This window comes from Cucumis melo, chromosome 12 (assembly GCF_025177605.1).
Source record: "Cucumis melo cultivar AY chromosome 12, USDA_Cmelo_AY_1.0, whole genome shotgun sequence".
Lineage (NCBI taxonomy): Eukaryota > Viridiplantae > Streptophyta > Magnoliopsida > Cucurbitales > Cucurbitaceae > Cucumis > Cucumis melo.
The window spans coordinates 9240406-9250900 of record NC_066868.1 but is presented as its reverse complement, the minus strand read 5'-3'; positions in this window follow the sequence as shown (position 1 = coordinate 9250900).

The window sequence follows — 10495 nt, the reverse complement described above, 5'->3', positions numbered from 1 at the left end:
ATCTAAATTTCAAAGATAAAAAATGTATCTTATCCTTTTTTTTCCAAAGGATAGATTCAAGTATGTCAATTTTAACTTTTTCTAAATTTATTTTAATGTAAAAATTAAATTGTTACATTAAATTATATTCTTTTAATTTAGACTTGTCTATATATATTTTAGACCACAATTCAATTATAGAAATAAGCCTACATAGTATAATTACATAATATTATTTGAATAAAAAATATTTAAAATAATTTTAAAAATAAGGCTACAACATAAATGAAATGTGTTATCTAGAACTTGTTAAATGATATTTTTTAAACTAAAATAATACTTTAATAATATTAACGAGTGAATTACAAAAAAGTATTATAACAACCAATACTATGAATGAGAAAAATATGATATTTGAAATTAAATAATCATATAATAATAATAATAAATAATAATTCTTTTGCTTGTCTAGGAGATATATGCTTTAGATTTGTAATGACCCTATAATGATAATGTGGCCAAAAATGATTTGTGACTTATAAGGATTTTCTAAAATTATTTTCATATTTTATTTCTTTTCATAGAAAGTTTTTTTTTTTTTAAAAAAAAAGATTTTTACAAGAAAATTATCTAATTTATAACATGAATTACATTTTAGAGAAGTGTTTATTATTAACAATAACATGAGTAATATACTATTTAAATGATGTTACTACTAATGTTTTATTTTCTTCGATTATTATTTTACTTTTCCTATGTAATAAAAAATATTTTAATTCATATCTTTGAATATATTTTTTAAACTATTTACTTATTTAAAATTTAGTCCTATCTCTTTAATAATAACAATTTTTTAATGTACTTTAATTCTAAACTAAAAGAAGAAAATAAGGAATGGAACAATGTACAACGGAGATATATAATCCACTGTTGTTAATAAGGTTCATATAGTATAACATTAAGTTATTTCAATACTCTTACTTATTAGCTTAAAAATAAGCCATTCAAACTTTTGTTTTAAAATGTAGATTTATAAGAAAAATATTGAAAATAAAAAAATAATCTATAAATAAAAATGTGAAAAAGAGGAAAATAAATAATATTAAAAGTGATACTTTTTTAAAATGACATAAGAAGCGAATATTAATGCTTCTTTTCTGGTTAAATTTCATACCAATTATTGTTTTATTTCACATGTTCGTATTTTCTTTTGTAAGTATCAATATTATAGGGGTATTTTCAAATATTGCATATTGTATAAAAAATAATTTTTTCTTTCATTTACAAGCATTTTTGTCAATTTAATTCTTGAATTGTTCTGGATTCACAATTTTTTGTATGCAAGATACTTTGGGTATGAAAAATTAATGCAAGATTAATTTGATTACCTTTGTCTATACAAAAACTAAATCTAATTCTTGATTGCAACATACCAAAACTTGAAATTGATTAATGCTAAATGAATCTCCCTTGTTTTTGGAAATTTTTTAATTTGATTGCATCAATTTTATTGTGCACAATTAAATCGAATTAATTCATTGATTGGAAATTATTTTTAAAAAAAGTGTGAAAGATACTTTGATCTTGTTTAAAGAGCAAGATTAGGCTTTAGTTGTTATTGTAAGAATATACACTAAATCCTTGAAGTGATTGTCTCTTTTCTTGAAATCTTGACCAAAGTTCTTACTTTGGTTGATCTTCCAAAATCATTTCATAATCCTCTTAATTCAATAATAAGAATTGAGTCTACATCCTAAATCACTCTTAAATCTTGGATCTACTTGATTTTCCCACACTCTTCAATGCTTTTCTTTTGCTACTAACATCATTTCTTTGAAGCTTAATTTCAAGAAACTTAGCCACCATTCTCTTGGGTTTCACACCCGTACTTCCCACCAAACTACAGTAAAAAGTAAATGTAAAATAAAAATTCCTTTTGTCGAGGCAAATCTAGGTAATTGCAACCTACCCTTAGCAATAAATTTCATTTCTAAATATACCTGTGCTTGATTGTAATGACCTTGCCTATACATACTTTGATATGTATTAATTTTCTCCTGACAAAAATATTAGTTTATTACATTTGCATATGTTCATACACAATCGTTTCTATCTTCTAAATGATCTTTTATAATCTCTAAATGATTGTTTGGATAATCTAAACAATTCTCAATTATCAACAAATCAGCTATATAAAATAAGTGATTATTTAGATTAAGTTGCATGATCGTATCTATAACTAAGCAATCGTGTATATGAAACTCAATGATCATGTATATGTATAGCCTAATGATATTGTATGTGTATCACAACAATCGTTTATATATACTATGGAATTATAGTTTTTTATATGTTTTTGTTTATATTGAATTCTCTATATAGCATGGACCTCTTGATGTATATGTATAGCCTAATGATACTGCAGGTTTAATCTGTGCGTCTATGAATTTACGATCCTAAACTCATCATTCATGATTAGTTACTTAAACGTCACATTCTTTTTGTCTATCTTCACTGAATTTTTACTTAATCTTTATTTGATTGTAGGATGCAATTCAAAAGCTAAGTGGGCAAAGGTTGACTATGTGTTCAGACTAGCCAATTGTAAACTTTAGTTTCATGATTATACAATAAAACTCTAACAGACAAGTGCCAAGATCTTTGAACTAGATAATTTTATAAATTAAATTTAGTTAAATAACAACATACATTGATTCATGATAATCTTATTGAGAAATTATGTTTCTCTCACTTGTCTTCTTTTAGGACTTAATTAAAGTTTCTTGATGGGAAGAATAAACTACTTAATGAGGCAAGACCAATTCCTAAGGTTTTATTTATAGACACCATCCATCAGTGTGTTGAATTAGGGCATTATCTTTTAACCTAATAGGCCTAATAAAATAATAAGCCCAAAAGGGATAAATAATATATAATGCAATTGGGTCACATTAATGATAATATTATATTTAAGAATAAATCTAACACCAATATCAAGCAATATTGGAATGATGGTTTCAATTGACATAAAGGACTGCAGGATTCTAGTTTTCGACTCCATGCTCAACTACATTGAAGACATCATAGTGGTCGTAATTCTCTAAACGATGACGCACTGCATTCCATCATTATTTATCGCAGTCAAGATTGACAAAGGTATCGTTTCATTCAAATATGGACCTTGACCTTTGAAGAAATTGAAAGAGACATTACAATAAGAAAGCCTCTATAGTGTTGAATTTTTTGTGCCAACAATTTATAGAATGTTTTGTAACTAAAGTAGATAGTAGTTGCTCTAACAAAGACAATATGAAACTATTTAGATAATAGTATGTGGCTGAATTTAGGTCTAATAAATATTTTTGGTAACATTATTGTTGTAATTGCATATTCTAGTATATATATACAATTAAAGCCTCTATAGTGTTGAATTTTTTGTGCCAAACAATTTATAGAATATTTTGTAACTAAAGTAGATAGTAGTTGCTCTAACGAAGACAATATGAAACTATTTAGATAATAGTATGTGGTTGAATTTAGGTCTAATAAATATTTTTGGTAACATTATTGTTGTAATTGCATATTCTAGTATATATATATAATTATATATGCAGTCAATATTTGAATCATTTAAGTTTGCATCGCTTAATCTTGAAATAGAATAATAACATAAACTTGAATAGTGTAGCGAAATTGATCGATCATATAATAAAGTTAATTTAAATTAAATAATCATACAATTTACATGATCCTTTAGGAATGCATCATGATCAATTAGATTAAGTAATGTTGAATTTACTAAACGATTCGGTAAAGTTACTTTAGGCTCGTTTAGTAAAACCACGCGATCATTTAACAAAATCTAACGGGTCGTTTAATAGACCTAGATGATGGTGCAGCAATCCTGAACGATCATGTAGAAATTCATAATTGCATCTCGTTCACAATAAATAATTCTACTTTTGGTGTTATTGTGATACTCTCAATGCAATCTACATTATGCGCTAAGACCACACGCGACAATAGTGGGTCATGCGATAAAACTATGTTGATAGCAGTTGGTGATTGGAAGTGTTGCGAAGCAAACTATGTAAGGCATTCTAGTTATGCGTTAAGAAAGAGCCTCGTGATAAGAGGTGATGTGAGCTTCCTTCACTATGAAGTAGTTGACGTCATTCTTGTGAAAGAAGATCGGTGAGCTTATTTGACCTTGCTTTTCAACTGAATTCAGGATAAGAGGTGGTAGTGACCATAGGACAGAAGTAATCATTCTGACATGGAAAGTTTCACCGAAGAGGCTTACATAAGGGAAATTTTAGCTAGTTTAAGAGCTTAATTGCCTTGGGTTTTCTGAAGAAAATTAAAGTCATTTTAAGTAAGCTACCATAAGCTTAAATACAGTAGGAGATTGCAAAAGTTTTGGGAGCTACTCAAGCTTGAAACCCAACAAGTTTTGGCCAAGAAGCTCAAGGAGGAGGTTGACTTGTTGTGAGTGGTTCTCTTAATACGTTTTCAACTAAATGAATTTCCATTATATATTAATCCTTATACATATATATAGTTCTCACTTGAAATTCTTGAGCTCAATGATTTCTTTTATGCTTCTTAAATTCTTAAAATGGTTTGGTTTACAAGTGAAATTGGATTTGAAAGTGAACTAAAATGGTTGTGGTGAAAGGATCTTTGGTACCCTACGTAATGAGATTTCTCATACTTGTTGTGTGTTTTGGTATGAGATGTCTTATCCTTGTTATGTGATCTAGGATAGGATGTCTTATTTTTGCTATGTGTTCAGGAATAAGATGCATTATATATTTGTGTGATCTGGTATAAGATGTCCTTTTCTTGTTGTGTGTTCTGGCATTGGAAGACGCATTATGCGTAATGGACTTGATGGAGATTTTTCTGTTATGTTGAGATTACTCTACATAGCCCCAACTCAGTAAAAGAGTGTGGTAAACGCTTGAGCTGAGGATGGTATAAAGATGTAATTAAACATGCAGGATGACTCTACAATATGATCTATAAAATGTGTTATGTGAAGTACTTTCTATGATATATGATTTATAATGAATGATTTGTGAAGAAATGGTTTCTATGTGATTTATAACCATATACCGAAGAGATTTGAGTATGTAAATCACCTAGTGCATTGAGACGTTTCTTGACTTGAACTTTTATTTCCATCGAAATGCTTGTTTACTTTAATCGCATACATATTATGAAAAGAATTTACAACACGTTATGGTGGAAGCATGTTTAATAAACTTGTTGATGAAAAACTCCACTCACTAAACGCTTTTGATCTAATCTTTCAAACGTTTTGTTTTATTTTTCCCTCTCCCACGGGTAGTGAAGGACATCCAGTGGTTGACTTGCCAACTTGAATGCCCATTGTGCCGTAATTACGTTGCATCATCTTATTAGTATTTCCAGTCAGTTCGCATAGCACGAAAAGTCTTAGGCGAGATTCTTGAATCAGTGTTTTGTGACTTGTATATTTCATTTTATGAAAACTTTGTACTTGCTTGTAAACTTTGTTAAACATTAATAAAAGTATTTGTTATTTCAAATGAGTTTGGAGTTTGTCTCGCATTCTAAGTAACAATTATTGTGTTTGTTTCGCTTACTAGGCGTTCAACGTGCTATCTCGCGAAGAGATATACGTTGAGTGTCTAGGCATTCACACCTTCACATGGTCGCATGAAGTGATTATGGGGTGGGGCATGATAGTTATCAAAGTTTGCATGGATGTTTTCTTGTTACGACCCCTCATACCACATCTAGTACGTTTGTGCATTTTTTTTTGCATAATCTCCTACTGAGGGTATTCTAACATATTGGTGTCGACCAACACTTGGTACCTTTTTTGGAGGAAGAATTGGATATTTACAAAGTCCGGTTGTCGTCTCCACTCTTGTCTATGCTCAACTAGATAGATTGGTTCAACATAAGCAGCGAGGACACATTTAACAATGATCCATTTGGAGCATAGAGTTTGAATGTTGATTTCTAAATACCACTATAGTTATTGCATGAGAGCACAAGATTTTCAAACTATTATACTTCATGCATATGAACGTACATGATCTAAGATCAACTATCCCCCAAGTAACCATCATCCACACTGATCGTAGACGTGTACATGGGAGAATCTCTACATGTTTTAGGCAACACCTCAGATTCCTTTATTAGAGACATTGCAATATTGAATACAACGGTTGTACAAGTCATTACTTGAGTCCGTTGAACGTAGAACCAACCTAGTAGCCACTCACAGATGTGCTCTAAAAGCTTGGTTATTGGAAGTTCATGATTCTTTAAGACTTCGTTTAGACATTTGACTATGTTAGTTGCCATCTTATCATACCTACAATTGACTTGATATACCCTTGTCCTGAAGGGATGAAAACCCTTTACAGTGGAAAATTACACAAACCCAATTTAATTGGAACCTTAAAATTACCAATACATTGGCAAAAAAATTACAGATAAAATTTTTATGGTTAAACATGCTTTGAATAAAAATACAGAGAAGAAAACTTACGCTCGTTGACGACTCTGAATCTACCAATTACCAATTTGGGCACCACCACTTGGAAACCTTCCTATTCTTTGATTGAGATGGTTTGTGGGAACCAAAATTGGAATAAGAGAATTTTTATTATAGAGAAATTTTTTGGTCAGAGAGAAAAATGGGAGAGCAAAATTTTTCGCATAACTTCTTCATAGAACTTACTCCTTGTTACGCAAAGTATTCCCACTTCTTCAGACGGAAGAAGTGGGAAGTTGGAGATAATAAATGAAAACGTGGAAAAACCACTCACGTTCCCTATTAACTTAATAATAATTATTAAGTTAATATATATATTAAACTAATTAATTAATTTAATTAAATAATTAATTAATTTAATAATTAATTAATCATATTTAATTAATATTTTCATTTAAATCGTATCTAAATGAATATCTCTTGCATAACCTATAGTTTTAATTTAATTAATTTAATTAAATCAAATTAAACTAAACTATTAATTAATCCTCCAATTAATTAATTTCTAAATTAAATATCTTATATTTAATTTAATCCATAATTTGAATTATATTCAAATATAAATTTCTCTCATAACCTATAGTTTTAATATGTATCATATACACATTAAATTTTAACTTATAGTTTTAATATGAATCTAATTCAAATTAAACTAATATTTGAACTTATTCAAATATTTTATTCTCTCGTAATTTAATTTTGAATCATATCCAAAATTAAATTTATGTAATAAAGTCTAATAAACTTTATATTATAATGTATCAATATACATTATATTAATTCCCAAAGTAAATTTGAACATTTCAAATTACAACCAATATAAATAAATCTCATTACTCTTTATGAGCTAGGAAGGGGACCTAATGGACCTACAGATCAGAAGCTACAACGATATGAGATTAATTAGCTATTAACTACATTGATCAATATTCGTTAACTGTGTGTACACTCCACTAAAGACTCACAGTTGAACTCTTCTCACTGTAGATATATTTCTGTGTCCACGGATATAGACTAATACCAGTAAATTAGTCCTTCGCAAGTGTTCGTAACACCAGCTGGGTCAAATTACCGTTTTACCCCTGGGTTACCTCTAGTCCTTAAATACCAGTGCTCCTCTAATGAACAACCTGTTTATGGTCCAACCACTAAACAGAAACCCCTCTCGTGTCATAGAGAGGGTAGGGCCCTTTGTTCAAGTCCTGGAGACACCATTTAAGGGAACACTTATCTACTTACCCTAAAGGTGGGAAGGAGTGAATTCCATCTTGTGTGATTATGTTCCCAGCTCCCCACTCGATCTTGTCCCCAAAATGATAAGCATATTGAGTCGGAAATTTGGTCACTCTCACCCATATAAATCAAAGGACAATCTCTCGCAAACAGGAGTTCATAATACACTCAAGATTAAGACTAATTCACCTAGGTCATCCTAATGAAATAGAAATCCAACTAGTTAACGGAGTTACATCTAGTGGTTACTATTTCGTGGTCCAGTCTTATGCAAACTCATTGCATTGGATACCCTCACTTGCATGTCGCATACATGAACACATTGGATCAATGTGTTTGTATCAAATACAAAGTGAGTCGTATCCATAGTGTTAACAGGATAAGGTACCTAACCTTAACCCTATACTATAGACCCTTTAAGCTGATCTTGAACATTGATCCCCGTATGTCTTTACATATTGTTCAAGACTCATCAAACAGCTTAGGATGTTAGTTTATTGGATTTAGGTTATTAAGCAAAACTAATAATATAATCAATAACACTTATTGAAATTATAATAATAAAACACTTTATTAATGGCAGTCAATTGATTATATTTACTATCTACAAGTTTTAGGACATAAAACCCAACATTGTACGACATCACACCAAGATACCAATCAAGTTTAGTCCAATATTTTTTTAACTCAAAGATCCTATATGCCTTGACACAAAATAAAAGTGTGGAATTACATTCTTGTTTTTGAACATGTCCATTAGATTATTTCGAATATGATATATAGTTAGTGCATGAAATGCTTTAGGAAATACAACCAATATAGGCTTTGTAATGGACTTATGATGGATAAGATATAATAACCAAATACAGAATACTTCGTGTTGATGCCTTCAAATTGGTCGCAAACAAAAACTAGGATGAATCATTCTCGCAGTCTATAATGACAAACGCAATAGGGTAGTGTTGTTGTTCCCATCGATACAAGTTCATATTAACAACATAATGTTGTATTTCTAGTGTAGGTGTGTACCGTTAACAAGATAACGAGACAAATTCAATTCAAGAATCTCTGAATGCACAAGCCCAATGCCATGAATACATATTTAAAGTATAGATTTTCTTCTATCTCTACCTTAAATACTGAACTTTTAGCTTGACGATGATTACTTAATCTCAGTTTGAGAGAGCATGTATGTTCACTTGAATACTTCTTTACTTCGAACGAATCAATTTCATCCATTTTAGTGGCACGAACTCGCCACTTGCATTCCTCCATGAAACATCTCACCGTTAGTAAACTTTTAGTTGACTTCTTTACATTGTAGTTAAAATTATTTCCTAACACAAGCATTGACAACTTAACTAATAAGTCATGTCTTGAAAAGAAAAATTGACCAACCCTTATATAATCATCATTCAGACAATCGTGAGGGATTATGATGACATCATCGTACAATGGTCCATCTAAAGGTTGTAGTATATCCACAAATTGCGTTGTCAGCATATTGGATCAATTTTCTACGGAATGAATTGACACTAGTGGGTGTCAACAGATGGGGTCGAACCATGAATATTATCCAAGAAAGTTTCTTATACTTTGTGACCATCCTAAGATTCATTCCTATCGTCATCTAGGTCACACGATGCACTGTTATCGAACAATGGAGACATAAAAGGAATACCATGTGATGGAGTGATTGGGATTGTTTGATTGCATTGCTGATGCATGTAATTTGTGTCAACCCTATCAATTTCTTTAGGTATCATTAATATGTACTATGACATTCTAGATAATTCACAACCGAATTTGGGTTGGAGGAGCTGATACATCTAGAGAACAACACTTGATATGTATATCGAACATATCCGAATCAATGTTCAATCTTTGACGAATAACTCACAAATTCGGAATAGGTAATATCATTTCTTACCTTTAATCCTTTTGTTTGCCTCCCCCCCCCCCCCCCCCCACATATTTTCTGAATGACAAATCTCATTCTCCACCAAATTGTACAAATATTAAAGCATGACCATTGTCAACCCTACACTGAGCAATCGCGGAGAGTCTTACTTTACTACACATTCTAACTAAAAGTGCACAGCTGGGCAATAAAGTCTTTGTAATCAGTGAGCTTCCACTAAATGATGGTGCAACTCTACACTAAACCATCGAGCACCCTTAATTAAATGATATTTTAATATGTTTGCACGATTGTGTAGTAAATGTAAGAACTATAGAATCGTGAAAACTTCATTAGAAATACAAGAGTTTTACTTTAGAAATACAATCAAACAATTATGTAAGATCAAACAATAATATTGTAAAATTGGTAAGGGGGTACCATTTTGACATATTATCATTGGTACAAAAACTGCAATTTTATGGTATTGGTATATTTTGACAAGACACTTAAGACCAAATGATCACTCTTGAATTTCTGTAGCTATATTCGTAAAATCTTTACCTAACAACCTAACTAGTAAAAAAAATATAAGGTATAAATAATTAAAGAACAAAAGCACTTTTTGGAAAATATAAAAACCAAATTCAACTATAAGTTTAAGCCAAATTATATATTTTTGTAACAAAAGGGTAAATTACTTTTTACTTTTTTAAGAATACAATAAAAAGTAAAGATTTATATTAAAAACTTCTTGGTCAATAATGTTAAACTATGCCAGCTTTCAAATAACTCCACTGCTTTGAGTACTATGGTTAGGGACTCAAACA